Source organism: Heptranchias perlo, chromosome 7, assembly GCF_035084215.1.
Source record: "Heptranchias perlo isolate sHepPer1 chromosome 7, sHepPer1.hap1, whole genome shotgun sequence".
Classification (NCBI taxonomy): domain Eukaryota; kingdom Metazoa; phylum Chordata; class Chondrichthyes; order Hexanchiformes; family Hexanchidae; genus Heptranchias; species Heptranchias perlo.
In genome coordinates this window covers 25,633,550-25,658,784 of record NC_090331.1, presented here as the reverse complement: position 1 = coordinate 25,658,784, position 25,235 = coordinate 25,633,550, and the positions used below count along the sequence as shown (strand labels likewise).

The following is a 25,235-nucleotide window of genomic DNA, read 5'->3' as shown; positions in this document are numbered from 1 at the left end:
TCTACCCGACAATATGGAAAATTGCCCAGGTATATCCTGTCCACAAAAAAGCAGGACAAATCCAATCCGGCCAATTACCGCCCCATCAGTCTACTCTCAATCATCAGCAACGTGATGGAAGGTGTGGTCGACAGTGCTATCAAGCGGCACTTACTCACCAATAACCTGCTCACCGATGCTCAGTTTGGGTTCCGCCAGGACCACTCGGCTCCAGACCTCATTACAGCCTTGGTTCAAACATGGACAGAAGAGCTGAATTCCAGAGGTGAGGTGAGAGTGACTGCCCTTGACACCAAGGCAGCAGTGTGGCACCAAGGAGCCCTAGTAAAATTGAAGTCAACGGGAATCAGGGGGAAAACTCTCCAGTGGCTAGATTCATACCTAGCACAAAGGAAGATGGTAGTGGTTGTTGGAGGCCAATCATCTCAGCCCCAGGACATTGCTGCAGGAGTTCCTCAGGGCAGTGTCCTCGGCCCAACCATCTTAAGCTGCTTCATCAATGACCTTCCCTCCATCATAAGGTCAGAAATGGGGATGTTTGCTGATGATTGCACAGTGTTCAGTTCCATTCGCAACCCCTCAGATAATGAAGCAGTCTGTGCCCGCATGCAGCAATACCTGGACAACATCCAGGCTTGGGCTGATAAGTGGCAAGTAACATTCGTGCCAGACAAGTGCCAGGCAATGACCATCTCCAACAAGAGAGTGTCTAACCACTTCCCCTTGACATTCAACGGCATTACCATCGCCAAATCCCCCACAATCAACATCCTGGGAGCTACCATTGATGAGAAACTTAACTGGACCAGCCACATAAATACTGTGGCTACAAGAGTAGGTCAGAGGCTGTGTATTCTGTGGCTCACCTCCTGACTCCCCAAAGCCTTTCCACCATCTACAAGGCACAAGTCAGGAGTGTAATGGAATATTCTCCACTTGCCTGGATGAGTGCAGCTCCAACAACACTCAAGAAGCTCGACACCATCCAGGACAAAGCAGCCCGTTTGATTGGCACCCCATCCACCACCCTAAACATTCACTCTCTTCACCACCGGCGCACAGTGGCTACAGTGTGTACCATCCACAGGATGCACTGCAGCAACTCGCCAAGGCTTCTTCGACAGCACCTCCCAAACCCATGACCTCTACCACCTAGAAGGACAAGGGCAGCAGGCACATCGGAACAACACCACCTGCACGTTCCCTTCCAAGTCACACACCGTCCTGACTTGGAAATATATCGCCGTTCCTTCATCGTCACTGGGTCAAAATCCTGGAACTCCCTTCCTAACAGCACCGTGGGAGAACCTTCACCACACGGACTGCAGCGGTTCAAGAAGGCAACTCACTGCCACCTTCTCAAGGGCAATTAGGGATGGGCAATAAATGCTGGCCTCACCAGTGACGCCCACATCCCATGAACGAATTTAAAAAAAGATGTTATGTTACATCTGATCCATTGAATGTGGTACATTGTTCCAAGTTAATACTGCATTTATGTTATTATTTTGTTCCTGAAGTTGTTCAGCAATACTAATTGCAGCGCCTGTTGAGAAACTAAACTGAGGCAGTTTAAACAACAATATGGACAATTGTTTTAAATTTGTAAATGGGGATCATTTCCTACCTTTCTCATTAGGGAAGGTCCATTCAGACCAGTAACAGCAAATCAAATTTGCTGTCTTTAAAAGGCGAACAGGAGCATAAGGTGCTCAGCCCGTAGGCAGCAAGAGAAGCATGCCGCCTCAGTCAGCATTTATTTATGTTGCCGTAGAAGACAGCAACATTGCTGGAAGTGCAGGCCTGCACCATCATTTTTGGTGATGACCACTACCTATAAAGGCACTAGTGCTGTGATTTACATTGCTGGTTTGCTATTGACTTTAAATTTGCAGTCTGTGGCAACCCAGCAATGTAAATACACTGTCAAGCAGATCAGTTAAAAGAAGTAACCTTATTTAATATGCAAACAGACTCAATAACCGTAACACACTTAAATCCTTTCCCAACTCGCAAAGGTGTGAATATCACTATCAGCCGTGTGGCATATTAGATTGTGAATATTGAACTGACAATTGTGCTAATCCCTTAATCCTTCTTGTCTGTTCTGCAGCACTTCTACAAACCTCTCTTTCCCACTTTACATCACCTCCTGTCATTAAATCTTGCAAACTTAATTTTCTTGTTATTTCACTTTTACTTTGGTTTCAATTTATTTTGTTGGTAATCTACTTTTAGGGAGTCTCATCACCAGTACCCATTAAAGAGGCAGTCTCACAAAGCACGGTGATGATGATTAATAAAGAGGTACACTTGAATTATTTTGAAATAACTAGAAAGCAGATCACCCATGGCATTGCTTACAGTGAGCCAAAGGCTCCACTGTTGCAAGGGGTTGCTGGGGCATGGAAGCAGGACAGTAGTGCACATCTGCACTAAAAAGATTCTGAGAGGAGTCTGTAAGAGAATTCCACAGAGGCAATGAAGTAAGTGCTTTTTGATTCATTTCTGGAAAATGAGTAGCATTTTCCTTACTCATAACATGTAAATAAGAAATTAGCTTGTTATCCTCACATATCACACTTACATAAATAAATCTTTGCAAGTATTATGGGAAGCAGCTCTATACATTTACTGCTTATCTGTTTAGGATGTTAATTTTTATAACAAAAGACAAGAAATATATAAAACCTAAAACAAGATTTGTACTTCTGCTTCTTTATCAGTGCTTTGCGTTATCAAAATGTTCTATTTAAATAAATATGTTAGAATTCAAGAGTTTAATTTGGAACCTCCATCCAAACTTGAATAAAGGTAGAGTCCTCTCAGAAATTGCCATTAAAAATTATTTTCTTTGCTTTTGAGTCCTGAAATAAACATAAAAGAAATAAAGCTGGTGTAGCCATTTAATAAACATTGCCAAATATAAAGTCCTGCTCTGAATCATTCCTACTCAAGTCATTGTCCTCAGATCTATCTCAGTTTGGCTGTCTTAACGGTACTTGCCACACTAGTTGCAGGTGATTAGTGTATACTATACATTGTTTATGCTTTCAAAGTTATCTCAGAAAAAAGTTGCAGAGTTTAGGATTTTTTTGTTACATTATTTTAAAAAGAATACATTCCTAGTGCTTTATCTGGTGTAGTATACTTCATCATCGCTGGATCAAAATCCTGGAACTCCCTACCGAACAGCACTGTGGGAGAACCTTCACCACACGGACTGCAGCGGTTCAAGAAGGCGGCTCACCACCACCTTCTCAAGGGCAATTTAGGGATGGGCAATAAATGCCGGCCTCGCCAGCGACGCCCACATCCCATGAACGAATAAAAAAAAGTATACCATTTTTATGATATTATTAGTGGATCTCTTGTGGTGCAGTACACTGTAAATCAAAGGATGCATTGTTTTACTAACTTCATGTTTGACTAACTTGATTGAATTCTTTGATGAAGTAATGGAAAGGGTTGATGAGGGTAGTGCGGTTGATGTTGTGTATATGTACTTTCAAAAGGAATTTGATAAAATACCACATAATAGCCTTGTTAGCAAAATTAAAGCCCATGGGATTAAAGGGACAGTGGCAGCGTGGATACAAAATTGGCTAAATGTCAGAAAGCAGAGAGTAGCAGTGAATGGTTGTTTTTCAGACTGGAGGGAGGTATACAGTGGTGTTCCCCAGGATTCAGTATTAGGACCACTTTTTTTATGTATATATTAATGACCTGGAATTGGGAATACAGGGTATAATTTCAAAGTTTGCAGATGACACGAAATTCAGAAATGTAGTAAACAATGTGGAGGCTAGTAACAGACTTCGGGAGGACATAGACAGACTGGTGAAATGGACAGACACATGGTAGATGAAATTTAACGCAGAGAAGTGTGAAGTGATACATTTTGGTAGGAAGAATGAGGAGAGGCAATATAAAATAAATGGTACAGTGTTAAAGGGAGTGCAGGAACAGAGAGACCTGGGGATGTATGTACACAAATCTTCAAAGGTAGCAGGACAAGTTGAGAAGGCTGTTAAAAAAACCATATGGGGTGCTTGGTTTTATTAATAGAGGCATAGAGTACAAAAGCAAGGAAGTTATGCTAAACATTTATAAAACACTGGTTAGGCCTCAGCTGGAGTATTGTGTTCAATTCTGGGCACCATAGGGTGTCAATGTCTTAGAGTGGGTGCAGAAGAAATTTACTAGAATGGTACCAGGGTTGAGGGACTTCAGTTATGTGAAGAGACTGGAGAAACTGGGGTTGTTCTCCTTAGAGCAGAGAAGGTTAAGAGGAGATTTGATCGAGGTGTTCAAAATCATGAATGGTTTTGATAGAGTAAATAAGGAAAAACTGATCCAAGTGGCAGAAGGGTCAGAAACCAGAGGACACAGATTTAAGGTGATTGGCAAAAGAACCAGAGGTGATGTGGGAAAATATATTTTTCTGCAGCGAGTTGTTATGATCTGGAATACACTGCCTGAAAGAGTGGTGGAAACAGATTCAATAGTAACTTTTAAAAGGGAATTGGATAAATACTTGAAGGGAAAAAAAATTGCAGGGCTCTGGGGAAAAAGCAGGATAGTGGGACAAATTGGATAGCTCTTTCAAAGAGCCGGCACAGGCACAATGGGCTGAATGGCCTCTTTCTGTGCTGTACCATACTATGATGCTATGACAGGAACATTACATCAAGTAATTCACAGTACATTATTATACTGCTAAGCTGAAGCTATATCCTTTAAGGTCATAAAATCTAGTTGTTGGGTAAACACAGCCTTGGGTCATTCAGAGTGTAATTGTTGTTCAATTATGGAATTGTGGAATGTATTTATCAGTTTCAAGCTTCAGCTCCAAAGCACTGGGGCTGAAATTCCATGGGGATTCCATCAGGCTCCTACTATAACTCTGGTAGGAGGCTATCAAATCTCCACAGAAACAGTGGAACTGGCTGTTTCTGTCGATTTCCCAGAGGTTCCACTAGCCTCCCATTGGAGTTATGGCTAGAGACCAGTGGAACCCCAGTGGAATGTCAGCCCCACAGTATTATGAGATTGTTTTACATCTGTATCAAAGTGTGATATCTGTGCCAGTTTTAATATAATGCAACTGGCTCTTCTGTGGCATTGCTTACAGTGCTTTTGGATCATGCACTGTGTTATAAGCACAGGAGCACTGTACCATGTAACACACAGTGTATATTGCTGCTAAAGTGAAGCTGGGTTCCTTTGAAGCCACAGAGTCTAATGGCTATTCACATTAGGTGAGTTCATACAGAGTTTAATTACTATTCAGTATCCGGGTCAATTAAGAGGAGTCAGACATTCTGACTGTGGTCTTTTCTGTTCCTGGACAGTTTCTCTATACACTCTAAATGATTGTCTGTTTTTTTTTTAACTGTGACACTGAAATTTTAGTAACACAGTGTAACACAAAAAGAGAGTGATATAGAAAGTTGAGTATGGTATTTGAAGTAATAGACAATCTCATAGTTTATATAATCTAGATCGATAGCTAAATAGATGTATTTGCTGTAGTGCACCGTAAGTTAGGAATTTACCATTTTGTGCGTCAGGCAAATCGGAAACGACATGGTAGCTGAAATAAAGCTCTCGGTAGGCACCTGTCCATGGTAGACTGGGTGTGATGATGTCTCGTAATCTGCTGCTCCTGGCTCTCCGCACAGCTGTTATACTTGAAGTGGTGGGCCTTGAAGTATGAGGTAATTTCCAAAATTTTGTTATAAATAAAAGAGACGCCATGTAAATAATGACTGCTGAATTAAGGGTGACATTTTCGACAAAATGATTCTTTAATATAGTAGTCCATTGTATGCTGAGCTGCACATAATGAATTAAATTAGTACTTTAAAAAAAAATCTGAGGCACATAATGTACAGCAGATCACATGGGAATGTGCATGTCATAAATGTGACATACATACAGAGTGCATGTGATAGATTTTGCACAGTTGTGCTGCCTTCCTTGATGACGAACAGTGAGGTTTTGTTGAAAAAGTACATTGAAAACAGCATTTAAAAAATTCAAATCATCAGGATCACACTTTGTGTAATGAAAAATGCAAGTTTTTAAAACTTATTCGAATGTCCCGATTTTTATATTATACAGATTTTTATTTATTAAGTACAGTATTCACCCCTACCACTATTGTAAATTGGGAAATAAAAGCACAAGGAATATGTTGCACATTTTGAGACTGCCTGCACTCTCATGCAAAATTAATTTAAATTTGTGGTGAATTTCAATGAAGTTGTACATTATTTGACAGTGAAAACTGCCTGATTTCCAGTATATGACACACATAGCAGAACCATGCTAATAATCTGTATAATGGGCATTTATGGTTTTTTAATTATAAAGGAAAGTCTCTGTTAGTCTCATTTTTGCACATTACTTATGTGCAAATATGTGTCAGCTTGGCTTAGTCGTAGCTCTCTTACCTCTGAGTCAGAAGGTCATGGGTTCAAGCCTCACTCCAAGAATTGGGTATCTAATCTAGGCTGACATTTCAGTGCAGTATTCAGGAAGTACTATAGTCTCAGAGGTACCATCCTTCAGATGAGACATTAAACCTGTCCAGGTGGATGTAAAAGACCCTTTTGCACTGTTTGAAGAAGAGCAGGGGAGTTCTTCTCATGTCCCTCAAACAACAACATCAAAAACAGAATAACTGGTCTCATGCTATTTCTGTGATCTTGCTGTCTACAGATTAGCTGCTGTGTTTGTTTACTAACTAAAAGAAAGTACTTGCATTCATATAGTGGCTTTCACATCCTCAGCGTGACCCAAAGTTCTTCACAGCCAATGGATTACTTTTGAAGTGAGTCACTGTTGTTATGTAGGCAATCATGATAGCCAATTTGCATTCATCAAGATTTCACAAACAGCAATGAGAAAAATGACAAGTTATTCTGTTTTGGTGGCGTTGGTTGAGGGATAAATGTTGACCAAGTCAGTGATAGGAGTGACATAAATGCAATTTTTTTTCTGATTAGCATTACTTATTCATATGCTGCTGCTAACAGCATAACTGAATTGCATCCAAGTTTCACAAGCGTATAACTTATGGTTCGTGAGTTAGGGCAGTGTTTAAAATAGGTTGGAATGTTTTAGAACAGAATTCTGACTGCTAAAAGAAAATCCTCTGTACCCAAAGGAACTTGCTGTTATCTGTTTCTACTGCTATTGTTACAGGTTGAGATAAATTTGGATTTCATACTAATGGAGGCAGAGTTTACCAACGTTACTTAGCACATGTGAAACTGCTGTATAACTGTGATTTTAGAGACATTTTATTCTTGCTTAGAAGTATAGATAAACTCTGCCTCCATTAGAATGAAAGCATTATTCAAAAGAGATTGAATGTGCCATTCTAATAAATTCAACTTTAATTGTTGAATTAGAAAGAAAAGTTGATTGTGTAATTGAATCAGTGTAAGATGTAACTCAGGCACATTAACAAGTTCTATTAAAGCTCTTCCCTTTTAACAGAAGGATCACATACTCAAGTTCCATAAAGACGGAAGTTGTAGGTTATTTTTTGCCGCCATCAGTGCTTTCTGTCTCCCACCCCTACATGGTCAAAACAGAATCTCTTCCCTCACTCATGTCAATGATCCTAACAAGACACTAGCCTTGGAAATGTTTGTCTAGATTTTAATAGAGACCTAACTCACATTAGAAAACAAACAGCTCATATAAATTGATAAATCAGATAATATTTCCTTTGTGCACTATTTATAGCAAAATCATAAATGGATTTGTAAAGAACATAATTATAACTTCAATATAAATAGTGAATAGAAGAAATTTTCCCCAAATATATATTTGTGTTTTCGATAATCTCGAGTGTGTGACAGGTAAAAATGATTTGTTTCTGAGCAAAACAAGAAATATATTAACTACTGTGATTCTACCCCTGTGGACTCAAGAATGAATAAAGTATAACAAACAGCACGGAGTAAAACACAGTCTTTTATAGAAAGACTGTATTAGTCATGACTACAGCAGGTGCTTGCCGTCTGACTATTTATTTTGTTTATTATATGTGCGCGACTCAGAAAAAAACAAATATATTAGCCTCTCATTATAATGCTTTATGATATACTACAGTCTCTAACCTCTGACATAACATGCATTGTTTACGACTCTCAATAAACACCCACATAAAACTCCACTCTAAAGCATTTTGCTCATTACAGCTTTCTGTATGCTTTGCATTTTAGCTAGAATCTACTGCATTCATTTTTTAAACTTTTACATTTTATTTTCTGTTTATAAACTGGTGAAACACTTTTTAGTGTTGATAGTTTAATGGGTTAGAAAACGTCATTGAAACTGGGTGGTGCAGGTGATTAGACATTGACCTTCCATTTCACCTCTGGGACCTGGGTCCAAATCAGCCTTGGTTGGTGGTCCCAGGTTTCCTTTGCCTGTTGAAGACCTGCATGCTGTAACAGTCCTATTGAGAAATGGGTGTGGGAAGTGTCAAATCAAATTCCAAGTGGGAATGGTCCGATAGCACAAAACCTTAACTAATTTGTCATTGGGTTGACAGTCTTACTTGGGGGTGCCACATCTGGGGAAAAAACGTCACACTGATGCACATGAAAAACTGAGTTGGTAGTAGATAGAGCATCTCTGAAAAAGTAAGAATGCGGGAACTCGGAAGGTACAGAGAGGATGGATTATAAAGACCATTCTAAGCATAAAATAAATTATCTCAGGATGAGCATTAGAAACACCACAGAATGTTTTCTTAACTTTCAAATGTTTATTAGAGAAATTTAATTGAATTTAAAATATATTTATTGGTTACCATTATTACAATGTTGGTATTTTGTTGCTGTTAAAGATGTTCTCTCTCCAGTCATTCGTAATCATAGGTCCACAATCCATTCAATCTCAGGGGCAAGATAATTTGCATGGTATACCTGTAGGGTGTGCTCTATTCAGACTCCACTTGGCACCTCCACCTGAAGGCATACCCAAGATCAAGAATTAGCTCTGCGGAAAGCGATGGAATAAGCATGTATCTTATAATTGCATGAGACAATATAATTAGAGCATGAATGTATTGCATGACTGTGCCACATTACTTTATTTTTAAAAATTCTTCATCTTTCTTTCTGGTTCTTTTGTCTATTCCTTTCCCTCCTTTTTCTCAGTCTGGTCTCACTTTTATTTCTCTGCACAACTCTGTGTCTATTTGTCTCTCTACCCCCCTCTCTATTTATTTCTCTCTATCTCACTCTGTAGATCACTCTATTTCTTTCTCCTGCTCATGCTATATGGGAGCATATGAATGTTAAAAGTAACAACCATAGAGACCACAGACCATGTATTAAAAGGAGCAGGAAACCAAATAAATAGAAGCAAATCCCATGTTTGCTGTTATTACTGCTATTCAGAGCTTTTCACTGTTCTACAAAAATATGTGCCACCAAAAACTGGAAAAAATGTGCTTGTTAAGGTCTATTAAGAACTTGTTAATGAGAAAATGCTACAATTTCCTGCTGGGGGAAATAAACAGTCAGGAAGCTTTGTGCTTACAAGGAGGGTTGAAGTTATTATAATGATGGAATGGCAAGAGTTAGAAGTATTGGCAGAGTATTTACAGAAAGATTTTTTAAGCCTCATAGAATGGGTGAGTGATCATTCTCAGCTATCTCAAAGTGTCACTGCAGCAGCAAGAGAGGGCAACTTGGACCATAGAATACACAGAAGACTCTCAATTCACTAATAAACTACCCCAGGAGTGGATGTAACAGAACAGAAGCAACAACTTGGACCTCATAGTAGTAGAGATTTGTGATGGCACTGAACTGCTGACAACATGAATACCAAGCAGAACATTCACCACTACTCCACACATGTCACTCTTGGAAGCAATGTCTTCATGATGCCTACCGATCTGAGAAAACAGGGAACCCTGGATATCTATAAGCTATCTAAATCTATACCTCTAGGTTATTTTTAATCTTTCCCCAAAAGATGACTGCTTCTTGGTGTTTAGACCCCAAAGTATCCAGAACAACAGTATGAACATTCTTGAGGAATGGTCCTACAATGTTTTTGATCTGTGTAATGGACAGTGCCACTGTTGATGCAACAACTGCCACCATTCGTTCTTTGCACTCTGCTGACAGGTTATGGTAGTTGTTGTTCCAAAAATATAATTCCTTCTCTTCACTATGGAATTGAGCAGGAAAGAGTACAACACCCAAATATACATTGCTATTTCCCACAGGACAGAAGTTATGGATTAGAACATCTTCCGTGTATTATGAAACCAAGCAACTCGTCAACATCAAACTTGTGTTTAAGTGTCCTCTGACCAAAAGTTGGCTCATTTAGGTTTGCATCCTAGGCTACTGAGAATAAGCACTCAATAGGTTGAAATTAAACGTTCTCTCCATGCACACTCAATATCTCCATATCTACCCTTTGTTGTGAAGTTAAAGTTATTTCATTGGCTTAGCTTGGTGGTCTTGAGGTCATAGAAGTTTTTTTTATGGGCCTTCTGACAAATCTGGCCTATTGTCAAGGTTGACTTTATCTGGTCTCTGACATCTTATCATGCACTTTGCTGACAGGCTGTGGTAGTTGTTGTTCCAAAAATATTATTCCTTCTCTCCACTACAGAATTGATCGGACTTCAACAACCATGAACTGGGCTTTGCAAGTTCACTACTGGTCCTGTCATTGCTACTGTTTTAATGGAATTTTCCATTATTTATACCAGTTAAGGAGGAATGTACTTGCAAGTATATAGTACTTTAATCATAGTCTCAAGATGTCCCAAGCTGCTTCAGAACCAATTAATTATTTTTGAAGTGCAGTCACTGTTGGTATGTAGGCAAACACAGCAGCCAATTTATGAATGTTCCCATAAACAGCTAAGGGAATGTATCAGAGATTGAAACGTTTCTCTGGTTCCTTGCATGACAAATTTAAAAAGTCACAACCAAACACAAAAGAATTTGCTCTCACGGGAGTGGAGTAGTGCAATGGGAGCGTTACGTGTTGCCCTCTCTTAGAATGTCAGTAGATCTGCTCCCTTGCCACCTACTTAACCAATAGCAACCACGATTGCAGCCCCGGCAGCAACCGAGTTGCAGCAGCCTCCAGCTGAGCCCTCACAGGCTCGGGGACCCGGAAGTCACTGTCCCGGAGCATTTCAAGGTCCCCAACATGACAACAACAGTCTTCCACCGGTTAGGGGAGCACCTCGTGTGAGTAGCTGACTTCACAAACTTTTTAAGAAAACCATCATGGGTTATCACTTGGGTGAGAAATGAATTCAAAGGAATTATTGTGTTTTTGCACAAAATTAATTACCTTTATCACATTTGGCACTTTGGTCTACAGTCTTTTCATTGCAGCTTCTGAGTCTGCATTGTCAGTGTGTCATTGATATAGAAGTTGGCTGAATGGTTTCATTGTTCTTTAAGGAAATGGTGAAGGTGGTAACAAGGATTGTTAATGCAGAAAGGTGCTGTGTTACATTTCAGGGGAGGGGAATGAGCAGGTCACCATAAGCGCTGTTTTATCAACTGAACCCTTGCCTCCATAGCTGCAATGCGTGTGCTCACCACCCTACTTCTGCTTCTTCTTTGTAATCATCCAGTTCTTCCTTATCAGATAATGACTCTTCCTGTTGCTCTACCTCTTCCAACTGCAATCTTCTCTGTATTGCCACGTAGTGCTACATGCTGCACACTATAATGATGCAACAGACCTTGCGTGAGGCATATTGTAGCAAGCCCCCTATCTAAGTATCTGAACCTTTGCTTCAACGGTCCTATTGTGTGCTCAGTGATGTTCCTGATGATGCCATGGCTGTGATTATACCTCAGCTGTTCAGGCGTGGTGAATTTGTGAATGGGTGTCATCAGTCATGTGTGCAGGGGGTAGCCCTTGTCCCTGAGCAGCCATCCTGTTACATTTCTGGAATGGCAGAATAGTGGAGGAATGGATGAATTTTGCAGGATAAATGTGTCAACTGCCTGCGAAACTGGCATAGACTTCCGTGATCTTTCTGTGGTGATCACAGAACAGCTGGACATTAATTGAGTATTAGCCCTTCCGCTTAACAAAAGCTGCTGCCTCATCTTCTGATGCCTTGATGGCTACATGTCTATAACACCTTGGACATGAGGAAAACTAGTGACTGCTGCAAATCCCAGAGCTTTCTCATTGTGAGTGTTGGCATCCGTGGGAAAGGTGATATATTGTTTGGCCCTGGCAAAGAGGGCATTGGTGACCTGCTTGATGCAGCTGTGTACTGCAGACTGAGAGATGTGGGTGATGTTCCCTTCAATAGCCTGGAAGGAGCCTCATGCAAAGAAGTTAAGGGCAGTGATGACTTTGTCAGCCATCGGCAAAGCATGACTAGCTGGATCAGCAGGTAGCAGGAAGCTGCATAGGTCAGCAAAAGCCTGGCTGGTGAAGTGCAGGCTCCTGAGTCATATCAAGGAAAGAGTCACTTGGCCTATAAATCATGTGGGCTGGGTAAGGCCTTCTATGAGCAGCCCCTTTCACTTGCTGGCTTCTAGCAAGCCCACCAGCTGCTCATTCTGGTTGCTGAGGGTGCTGCTGCTGCTCCTTTTCCTCCAACTGTTCCTCTACCCAAAGCAATGAAGCAAAAAGGTGTGATATGCTGTGAGAGCTTAATCAGGGTAAATAGCGCAAAAAAAACCCAGAAAGAAACAATCACCAGTTGGAAAATGCCTTGGAAATCCACTAAACACAATAACAAACACATCTGTATGATCTGAGGGCCCCTTTAACTGGTGCTTGCGGTTAGTGAGCCAGACAGTGCCTCAAGCCAATCCTGCAAGGTTTTACTCACCGGGTTGGCCACTGGGCAGGACCCCAGTTAAAATCACATCATGGTCCTGAGGCACCCGCCTGCTTCCATCAGGCGCTTCAGCAACCTAAATGAGGTCAGGAGTTAAAATGGTTGCCAGCGTGACTAGGGGGGTAACTCGAATTGATCAATTTTAATGACCCCAGCCATGTTCCTGCTGAGCGGCGGGGGTTAGAATGAACCCCTCTGCATTTTCGTCTGCTTCAAATGTTTATCTGCTCTTCCTTTAAAATGGTCTCTGCCTCAATTATTCCCCATGGCAAACATCATGATTGGTCAGATTTTGGCATTTAATCCTAACACAAGCATGTTTCACAAAGTCAATCAAGAGACAACATAGGAAGCCATTTTAATTTGTTGCCATTTAATTCTCCAAAAATTGAGAAGATTAAAATCTTCAGAAACATTTTGTAATTATGTAGTGCTTCTCATCGAGAAAAATATTTCAAAGAGTTTTAAAACAAAGCAGGAAATGTGAAAGAATGGGGGAGGGGCTGGATTGAAAGCACAGTTGAAGAGATAGGTTTTGAAGAGGCCTTTGGAGGAGGAAGATGGATGGGAAGGAGATGCATTTTGAAAAAAGTTCCGAAGAGCAGAGGCAGAGTGATTAAAACTGGAATGGAGAGAGCAGGGCAAGATCAGTGATCCGAGTCAGAGAAGCAGAAGGTGTGGGCTGAGACAGGCAACCAGTGGAGCTTGAGTAGAATGGGTTTGCAGGAATTTGCACGAGAGAGTGCCCGATGTAGCACCTAGAGCAACACATGCTCATGATTAATGGCCTTAAACAAATATGTTTTCGGCCCAAATTTTAAGCAGAATCTTTTGATATTCTGGTGCCAGATGACTGCATTGAACAGCCTTCCAGTGACTCCTGCCTCATCCTCTATATATTCAACTCCCTTATATTTAATTAAGCAGTAGAAGTATACTTATGATGATCACACAAAGTGGGTCTGCCTCTTGTGTATGCTCTTATATGATGGTTATTGCACACTTCCATAACTCCTAAGGTGGGTAGAGGGATATGGTAGTTTAATGGTTATGGTACTGGACTAGCAACCAATAGGGGCCTCTGTTCAAATCCCACCATGAAAAGTTGTGAAATTGAATTCAATAAATCTGGTAATTTGTAGAGTAGCGTCAGGAATAAATGACCACGATGCTGAAGCAGCATTTTGGTGCCTTGATAGATCTGGGGGCAACTTTCAATGTAAGTCATTGTGGTCTTCTGCATTCTCCATAACATAGCAATGCAAAGAGACATTCGCATGAAGCAGCTGCAATAGAGTCCTCAGAAGAGTAACTGGAGGCATAAGTACCTTCAGCAGCTACAAGAATTATTTGCCAGACCTTAATTCTAGACACTTCCTCCAGAAGACCTCAAGAACCCTTCCCATTACCTCTTTGCTGCACATTTGTTACTCCAGTCTCATAAATGAAACTCTGTGCAAACACAATATTATTTATTAGCACGTGTATAAAACTAGTGTCTGCTACCACAATGCTTCCTTTTCCTTTGGATATATGTTGTGCTTGACTATCTAATATGGTGCTGCTTCTCATTGCAATTCCTCTGGTGGAACTTATGAGGTAGGAGGTGGCTGGCAGCTGTGAGTCTATGAGAGGCTCCCGGGATCAATGAAGGTGTTGATCTCTGTGAGCATGGCCCCGAGATGGACCGGCTTCAGGCAGCTGCCCTTCTGCTGGGGCAGGGGCAGCATGGCCCTGCCCACTTTGTAGCACCCGTGATGTCATTGGATGAGATGGCAGACTAGTGTGGATGTGTTTGTTGTAGTCAGGATGGACAGCAACATCATCCATCACCAGTCCATGCCTGCCCCTGCTCCTGGGCTCTGTGTGACTATGTCTGCTGATCTGTGGGCGAGAGGACCTCTCGCTTAGACACCAATAACATTATCAAAGCCCTATCAATGGCTCTCTCTATTCGATCAAAAAACCTAAGGAGGAGGTGACATTACAGTTCATGGCCTGCGTGGCAGCAGTAAATACATTCAGGAGGGATGCAAAGCTGGCACTGCAGCCTCACCCTCTGTACAACTGCTGGCATTGATGCAGTCAGCCAGATTCTGCCATTGTCATCACTCCACAGTCTTAGTGACCTGACAGCCTCTTGTGTAAATATTACATCCCTCCTGAGCTGAACTTCTTGTAGCAGAACATCAATTGCCTCTTCATCAAAGCAGGGGGCCCTGCTTCTTCCTACACTGCTGCCAGGCATGTCTTCAGCACAGTTTCAAAAGAAGCATTGCATCTTTGAAGTCCCTCCTATTGGCCATGTGCCCAATCCCAAACGATACATGCTGCTGACACACGCCCACTAAATGCAAATTACCTGATTCCTGATATACAGGCAGATTTAGGTGTGTTTGAGGCAGGCAGATTTTGGCAGCACTCTTTCCGACTCACGTGTGGGGGATGGGGGGAGGGGATGGGAGAGAAGAATTGTTCCCTACATTTCCTTGCCACATGACCAGGTGGGATCATAACATTATAATGCTTGACCTGGGGTAAAATAGCGTCAGCTGACAGAAGGAAAGTCTTTTACTGCAAACTAATACAATCTGTACCGCAGAGATTTAACACTCCTGTGCATGTTATAGAGAGAATAATGGATACCTCTCAGTAAATTACAAGGCACTAATCCAATCAAGAGCTTCAGATTGCATTATAAATCACTCCAGGACATCTTTCTTTTTTAATATATAAAGTATACTGTTGATTTTATGTGGGGATTATTGCCTTGTAATTCACTTAGCGATATATAATATTTTGAATTTTCTTTTTTTTCTTCCTTGTCCCTCCTATCCTGAAGACAGCAACTCATAATGGGGTACAGATCCTTAGCTAACAGAGGTCCTCCAGTACTTTGTCCAATTGCATTCTTTATATGTGAGGCTGAACAATGAGGGTTGCCAAACTCTTTGTCTATGTGGTGGGGGGGCCGGGGGGGAAACATCATCATCGAGCCGGGCCCTATGAGCACCTTACATCCGTCCAAACTCGCATGTAGCAGGGGTTGTTGGTAAGCAATCAGAAGTTTTCTCTTCTCTATATCTAATTTCCTTTTAAAATATATATTTTTTCTAATATTGCTTTCTTATTATACCTTGTTTCCAAGTCTATTACTGTTGCCAAATAAAGATGAAAATTGTGCCATGTTTCACAGGATCACGGGTATTATTAGGAACTGAAGGTGTATTGGAATTACTTTTTTGACACCTTATTATGGGAATACTCTTCTAATTTTACCTGCTTTTGACAAAACCTTTCTGAAGGCTAAGTCTGTATTCTGATTTTAAGCTAACTCGAAGACCTGGAAGAATTGCACGAGCAGGAAATATGTTACAGGCAATCATTGAAATGATAAGGTTACCTTTTCTTTTCTTTTGACTGTGCTGCCAGAGAACAAGTCATAAATCTCAGTTATGAGTTTAACTCTTTAACCCGCAGAAGTACCATTTGACACTTTGCCAGTGTTTCCATAGAAACATTTGTAGACATACTGTTAATATTTTCACTGAAGTCACCCAGGACCTCTTTGTCTTGTTCTTACATTTATTCATTTTGCAGTTGAAGTAAAGAATGTGTACTTTAAAATAATCTTTATAAGACTTTTCTTTAAAATTAAAAAGACTGTGCCATTTAGAAGTGTTATCATCTGTCGTTATCTATATGGAAATAGTGACAGCTCAGAGTGACTGCAGGCTGGTGTGGGCTGAGCAGAGCAGTACTGAAGGAACATACACGGTCGGAGGAGAATCTATTTATAAGAAGCCCCTTTTCATAAAATACTTAGTACCCTTTTTCTGAAACTATTATTTAATTAATTTGATGTAATCGACTGTGAATTGTTTCTCAGTGAACCATACAGTGATGATTGTGGCATTATTTTTAGTTGATTTTTTGTGAATTGAGGATGAAGATCGACACTGACAGATGCCGCCAGCACCCAAACTGACGAAAAACTGAAGAAACTCCGCCATGTGAGAGTAAATGTTATAAATAAGTCCTTCAAATCGCAGTTATGAACCATTCGAGTTTTGTACTCAAGTTATATGACATCATCTGAACCCCTTGCTTAGATTATAACCTTGTAATCCCTCCCACATATCAATTCCTCTCTGTTTATTTAAGCTGGCTGAAATGCAGTTCCAAACAGGAAAGCACAACAGAAACACGACATTCAGATTTTTTTTTAGTGCAATCTGTTTTCCATATTTATTTCTTACTTTTAATCTCTCACCCTGATTCTCTTCTCTCCCCCCCCCCCCCCCCACCAGCAGTTAAATTCTATGTCAGCATTAAATGGTAACACATTCTATCATACTCAGTCCCACCCGAACATGGATTACAGAAATGGGCTTATGAATAATTGATGCCTGGGAAGATGATCTTAACATTAACCACTGTTGCAATTTAATCAGGAGAATTATATTTTTGTATTTTCCCAGTTGCTCATTGTTCCTCCACCCAAACGCACAGGCGTTACAGGAGAATTGACGGAGTGTTGTTTGTAATTTGCTGCCTGAGCCAGGTTGGAAAGGGTTTCTGGGGAGAATGGCGCCCTGGTCCTTGCTGCAGGCTATGCAGGTTGGCCCAGGCTCTGCTGGGGAGCAGATGGTGAGCCAAAGCTTGTAGTCACACTTACCTTATTCACTAAATCCTAAATCCCTCAGTGGCTGCTCAGCCAAGACAAGCTTTGTGGGGGGAAAAAAAACACACACACACAAAAAAGAGGCCACAATCTGGGCTTTTATGCTATCGCCAGCAAGTAGAGAGCACTTGGAGGGTGCAAATGCAAAATAAACTTGTCGGATGAGGTGCAAAATTTTGTGAACTTGCTTGTCAGAGATTTAAACATGTATATATATTTTTAAAATGTATAAAAACCTGGCAGCTATGAATGATTCTTATCAAGTGGTGATGGCAGTGTTAAGAAGCATAGCACTGATGCCCTAAAGCACACCTCTTGGTTCCTTATAAAAATTTGAATATAAATTGATGCAGTGTAATTAGTGGCAGCAGCCGTACCTGGTGGTGCTTTGCAGCTTGACAGTACCAGATTCGTCTCAGGAGACAAAGCCTGAAGAATATGTCACTGTCGTATGTTTTTCAGCCAAGTTTGTGAGAGAGGAGAAATACACAAGTAGTAATAGAATTTGGGGAGGTTTATATCAGGAGTGATTATGTTTTACAATACTAATAGACTATAAAATAAACTTGTTAATCATTATTTCTTTTTGTTTTTTGTTTTCTGACACTTTCTGTGAATGATGTCTCAAGATTACACAACATGTATGGATACACAGCTACAACAGCATCACAATGCTTTCTTTCGAACATCCATATCTATCCAGTGTTAATTTCACGCAGACTACTGAATTCACAACTCAGCCATATTTATTAAAGGGAACCTCTATTTTTTCCTAAATGATAAATGTTAATAGTTTTCGCTCAAATAAAATCATCTGCCAAGTACTCTGCATCAGACATTACTTTGTGAAGAAATTCATCTTGTAAATTTTATTTTAACCAGCAGAGTGATATCACTGATACCGCTCCCTGCATTGCATTCTCGGTAAAACGACATCCTTGTGTACTATATAACTTTTCACAGAATTTGGGCTCCTAAATAAAACAGTTATTTATGTATATTTTTGTCATCTAAACTCTGTAGGCAGTTATGCATTGCAACGACAAAGCAGAGGTACAACTAGGTATAAAGAGCTGGGCATGCACATCAATTCCTATTCTGGCATTTGGAGCGGTAGTAAGGGACATAAGCAATGCCAAAAAAAATTTGGGTGGATATATCCTACTCGCATTCACTTCTCCCCATCCCTGGGTAATTGCACCTATGCTACGAAGATAACAGACTGGATGAAATAATAAACAGCGCAGTAATAGGCCATTCTACCCAACTGGCCTATGCCGGTGTTCATATTCCACATGAGCTGCCCCCGACTCTAATTATTTCTTCCCACCCTGTTCCCATATCTCTCTATTCACTTTTCTCTCGTGTATGCATCAAGCCTCCCCTTAAATGTGATAATGATATCTGCTTCAACCACTCCATGTGGTAGTGAGTTCCATATTCTCACCACGCCCTGTATCAAGAAATTCTTCCTGAAATCTTTATTTGATCTACTAGTTGCTATCCTTATATTTATGCCCCTGTGTTCTGGACTCATCTACAAGTGGAAACAATTTCTCCACATCCATCCTATCGAACACTTCCATAGTTTTAAAGACCTCTATCAGGTCTCTTCTTAGTCATTGCTTTTCCAGAGAAAAGAGCTCTCATCTGCTCAATCTATCCAGATAGTTGCATCCTCTCAATTCTGGTAACATCCTTGTAAATCTTTGCTGCCCTCTCTCCAGTGCTTCAATATACTTCTTATTGTTTGGAGACCAGAACCGAGCACGGTATTCCAAATGTGGTCTAACCAAGGTTCTGTATAAGTTTGACATTATCTCCCTGCTTTTATATTCTATTCCTCTAGAAATTAATCCCAGTACTTTGATTGCACTCTTTACTGCCTTATCAACAAGCATTGCTATTTTTAGCGATTTAGGTCCAGCAAAGGCTGGACCTAAATCGCCCTTGTGTTCAAATCCCTCCATCGTTTCGCCCCTCCCTACCTCTGTAACCTCTTCCAACCCTACAACCCTCTGAAATCTCTGCGTTCCTCCAATTCTGGCCTCTTGTTCATCCCTGATTTCCATCACCTCTCCACTGGCGGCCGTGCCTTCAGCTGACCAGGCCCTAAGCTCTGGAATTCCCTCCTTAAATCTCTCTACCTCTTTCTCAGCCTTTAAGATGCTCCTCAAAACCTACCTCATTGACTAAAATTTTGGTCACCCGTCCTAATATCTCCTTGCGTGATTCAGTGTCAAATTTTGTCTGCTAACACAAGCGCCATGGGACGTTTTACTACGTTAAAGGTGCTATATAAATGCAAGTTGTTATTGTTATGTATGCATGTTCCCATATGTCTTTGTTCCTCTACCCCATTTAGTTTCTTGCCTTCCAAGGAATAAGTGGCTTCCTTATTCCTTCTACCAAAATGAACCACTTCATGCTTTGCTATATTGAATTTCATTTGCATTTTATCCACCCACTCTGCAAGCTTATTTTTGTCATCCTGTACAATGGTGCAGTCTTCCTCACTATTAGCTATACCCCCCAATTTGGTACAATCTGCAAATTTCAACACCATACCTCCAATTCCTGAATCCAAATCATTTACGTATATGGTAAACAATAGTGGTCGCAGTACGGATCTTTGCGCTACACTATATCCCACTTTATGCCAGTCTGAAAAATTTCCTTTAACTCCTAGCCCCGTTTTCTATTTTGTAACCATCTTTCAATCCCCTGGCCCCTGACTCCACATGCCCTGTCCTTTGTCATGAGTCTTTTTTGTGGCACCTTAACAAAAACCTTCTGAAAGTCCATGTATGCCATATCAATGACATTGTCCTTGTCTACTCTGTTACTTCTTCAAAGAATTCAATATGGTTGGTTAAACATGACCTTCATTTTAGAAATCCATTCTGGCAATTTTTTATTATATTTTCACAGTCTCTCGATGTTTTGTTATCTCATCTTTTGGTAAAAATTCTAGTATCTTTCCTGCCAATGATGTTACCCAGAATGCACAGTAGGAAAATTTAAACACTGTTGGAAATCTCGACACAAAACAAATCCTTGAGCAAGAATCCTGAGGCAAGGTTTCCATGTTGTTAATAAAACATTTACATTTAGTTGCATTGCTTTTTTTCAACCATCAACAGGCAGTCAACATTGTATCCTAAAGTATTTTATTTTAGGAGAGGTACAGTTCTATTTTGTAGGAAAATTCTGCTAGATGGTGGAGTACTCTGCAAACGTGAATTCATCAAAATTTCTAGATTGATAGGCAATTTGATAGCCCTGCAGTTATAGCATTGGATTCCCAGTCAGTTGCCTAGATGTATGACATTCACCTTTCTTTTTGTCTAATCATAGTAAAGCGTTTGGTGAAGTACGTTAACTTGGCAATGCTGTCAGCCAACCATATTTTAGTGATTCAATTTGAAGTCATTACATCAGTAGAATGTGCAGAATATGACGATTGATATCAGACTGCATAACAGACAAGGATTAAAAGTGGATTGCAAGTGATCCACTAATCCAAAGCCATTCTTTCTATTTCTATCCTTGTAGAAAGGCAGAAACAATATTCTTAACTAAAATATATCTTCAAGGATATATTGTGCTGAATCAGCTGATCTTAACCAAGTTCGCAGTAGGAGAGCTATATTTGGCCTCAGCACACAGGGTTAGGAAAGGAAAATCAACCAAGTCCTGATTGCTATCCACTAACGCCTACTTAAAAATGCATGTGCTTTTGTATAAACATTGGATGAGAAGAGGATTAGGCTTAGCAATGGTGCTCTGTAGTGGTTGAATAGCCTGCCAGCACTCACAGTCTGTGCTTACAATGAAGCATGGTGGTGGGGTAGCAGAGGGCACCTGTGAACCATGATCTAGCAGAAGTTAATGCCTCCAGGGGTGGAAGCATAGGAACGTGAGTAGGCCATTCAGCCCCTCGAGCCTGTCCCGCCATTCACTGAGATCATGGCTGATCTGTATCCTAACTCCATCCACCCGCCTTGGCTCCATATCCCTTAATACCCTTGGCTAGCAAAAATCTATCGATCTCAGATTTAAAGCAGAAGAAAAATTTGACAAATAAATAAAATACCTTTGAAATGACTTCCCCAATGGCTCAGCTGGTTAAGTTGGTGATTCACTAATCCATAAATACCAATAAAGTCTAATGTTTAACTCCCAGTATGTACTTTGTTGGCCTCAGTGCCCCAGATTTCAGGAGTAGAAAATCAACCAGAGTTACTGTTCCTAGTGACTGTCCAGAGACCCAGTACTGGAAAATGCATGTGTGTGGACATCAGGTAAAGGACAGGATCAGGCTCAGTATATTGCTCCAGTGGTTGCATAGCTTGCTGACACTCACATTAGCTAACCTCACACAGGAAAATGATCACTTGGGGAAAGTACTCAACAGCAGCCATAAGGAGCCGAGACCTTCAGGAGAGGAGAAAATTTGTTGGATGAAGGAGGGGAGAAAATGTTTCATTATGGGTTGCTCAGTTATGTCTTCTGAGCAGAGTAAAATAAGGTCCAGTACTAGCACTTCCACTTGGCACATGCAGCTCAACCTCCTTGATGAAGTTTGGTTAATTTTCTATATGAATATTTTTCAAAGAGAGGTTATCTGGCTGAACAAGTGGCAGAGTCTGTGATTAGCTATCATGGTGTTTGAAGATCCCTGGTACATACGTTCAGAGTGACTGATTGTAAAACTTAATTGTGTCTTCTGCAGACCTCTTGCTGCTCGCTGCTGATGTAATTGTTATTTGAAGTTGAAACTTGGTTTAAAAACCATTTACCTTTGCAATTAGGGGTTTAGAAGGCAAGTGACTTCTAGTGACTTTTACCGCATTCCAGTTTTAGCTTCAGTGTTAGAAAATGCTTAAGGTGTCCACACCCTCTCCACCTCTTTTAAAGAAGTTTTAATATAAATGTAAGTTGTTGTTGTGTTGCCCCGTTCTTTATTCTACTAAAGATTAGAGTATGAACTTCTTTTTGGGCACCCTATTTAATAAGGATATTACATTTAGAGGAAACACTTCCTCTGCATGTGTTATTTTCCATATATTCCACAATGGTTGCCTGATGGGAATGATTGGATATGGAGAATGTTTTGTTTGTTCTGATGAAAACTTGCATAGATACTTAAAATAATAAATGATCTGGTATTTGAAAAGAAAGTGATAAAGAATTGGGGAGAAGGGAGGATTTGAAAATCAGTATAAACTGAAGGCATCAAGACGAGTTCAGATTTCAGGGAATGGCAGTTATAGGATTAAATAGCTGTAGAGTCACAAAATACATCACTGATGATGTTTAAAAATATGCAAAAATTTCCCTTCCCTCATCAGCAATAGTAAAACACTTACATTCTGAGGAAAGGCAGGACCAAGCAAATTGTGAATTGTATAGTAAATACTGATAATGGAATTTTATTGAAATTGCAAAACCATTAGCAAGTATAAACAAAAAATCCTAAACAATGTAACAATCTCCTCTCCTGGACAAGGCAAATGTTCTGAATGGTATTTGTGCTCCCTCCTTAATTCTAAAACTTTACATTGAAGGGAATGTCCTCTTTAAATCCCTGTTGGGTTTTTGAATGTTCTTCTCAGATGCTCTAACACATCCATACTCGTGTAATGGCTGAAGCTGGATATTGCAATTGCTCTTGGTCTCAACAACAACAACTTGCATTTATATAGTGCCTTTAATGTAGTGAAAGATCCCAAGATACTTCATAGGGGAGTTATCAAACAAAATTTTACACCGAGCCACATAAGGAGATATTAGGACAAGTGACCAAAAGCTTGGTCAAAGAGGTAAGTTTTAAGGAGCATCTTAAAGGAGGAGAGAGGGGTAGAGAGGCGGAGAGATTTAGGGAGGGAATTCCAGAGCATAGGGCCTAAGCAGCTGAAGGCACTGCCGCTAATGGTGGAGTGATGAAAATCAGGGATGCAAAAGAGGCAAGAATTGGAGGAGCGCAGAGTTCTTGGAGGTTTGTAGGGCTGAAGGAGATTACAGAGATAGGGACGGGTGAAGCCATGGAGATATTTGAAAAAAAGGATGAGAATGTTAAAATCGAGGCGTTGCCGGACCGGGAGCCAATGTAGGTCATAGAACTCAGGATTGATGGGTGAACGGGACTTGCTGCGAGTTTTGGGTGAGCTCAGGTTTACGGAGGGTGGAAGATGGGAGGCCGGCCAGGAGAGCGTTGGAATAGTCGTGTCTAGAGGTAACAAAAGCATGGATGAGGGGTTCAGCAACAAACTTTTCTCCTCCCTCGGTGAGGAGAAAAATAATCCCGTCCTGATCTCCACTGTTAAAGTGAGTGTACGTGGGTGCATGGATGCGTGTGTGCGTAGGTTCGTGGGTGCATGTGTGTGTGTAAGTGCGTGCGTGCGTTCCTATGATATCCCCACCATCAAAAAGCCCGCTGATACTCACCATGCTCACACATGAAGAGTGGCTACTTGAACGATGTACAGAGGGCTGCCAGCATCTGTGGAACCATACCTCAGCAACAGTCAGGGCCTTGAGAAGGAGATATTAGAGATTAAGATTGAGAAATAGTAAGGAAAACCGTCTGGGGTGCCAAGTCTTAGGAATGTGAATGAATTCAACACGCAGTTAAACGCTTAGTTATTAATGATTAAATGTTACATATATACTCACAACAAACACTGAGATCACAAAGGATGCTTTGTCGCAGAAGATACAGTCGGGTGAGTTCAGCCCTCCAGATAGCTCCCCTCTTCATCTTCTAACTCACAGTACAATGGTCTTGCTTTTAAACATCACTTCCTCCATTACCCTTCTCCCACTCTCAAACTCAATTTTGACATCTCGAGTTGTACAGAAAAGCATTGGTGTTTTAGGGTCACCATGACACGAAAGGAGCCGTACCATCAAAACAACAATATTGAGTCTTTATAAAGCAAAGAGTGATAAAGAAAATCTGTAAACACGTACAGATATTGTACTTGTTAGTTGCTTTTGCAGATTTAGCTACAGAAGAGAAAATGGAACCGAACATATGTGATTACTTTGTGTAAAATGGTTTCCCTTACTATTTCTCAATCTTAATCTGTGACAGAGAGACAAAAGGGGGATTAAAAACTGGTGGGGAGGGGGTGGAAGCAAATTTAGATGTGGAATTAAATATTCAACCAGCAGTATGTAGTTCCTCATTACAAAACTGAGCCTAACATTCTGTGGTCCATGTAATTGCCATTTGTGGCAGCACTGATACTAACAGTAATAAAGATGGTGAAATCCAGCCATGTCTGTAACCCGTACGAGCTTTGGTCTTGCAGCTTAAGATGCTATCTGACCCCCTCCAGTATGTACTGTTCAAGGGATTGCGATCTCAATTCTGTCCACGGTCACAGAGGATTAATATCAGGATCACAACACTGCAGCATCATGCACCAATGTTAATTCAAGGCTGCCAATAAAAAACAACATAGTAGCCGTGTTACAAGGTAATATCCTATCACTTAGTTTTAGTTTAATCAGGTGTCTGTTTCATTTGAAAATTATCTCCAAGTAGCTCACTCTTTTCTAAATTCAGCAGTTAAGATGTTTCTCAAATTCCAACCTGCCTGATGATTCAATTAAGGAAGACAGTAATCTCATTGTGTTTCCAGGTCTGGTTTATATGTTCAA

General features: G+C 40.6%; 1 protein-coding gene and 1 long non-coding RNA gene across 2 annotated transcripts in view; one reads left to right on the top strand and one right to left on the bottom strand.

The window, feature by feature from the left end:
• The window catches only part of arhgap15 (Rho GTPase activating protein 15), a 576,367-nt gene that overhangs the window by 256,419 nt on the left and 294,713 nt on the right, over positions 1-25,235 (top strand). The gene's annotated exons all lie outside the window — the stretch shown is intronic.
• On the bottom strand, positions 8,796-24,804 carry LOC137323574 (uncharacterized). Its single transcript, XR_010963399.1, has 3 exons — positions 24,243-24,804; positions 24,015-24,101; positions 8,796-8,993 (listed from the first exon to the last, which is right to left on the bottom strand). It is a non-coding gene; the product is annotated as an uncharacterized lncRNA (long non-coding RNA).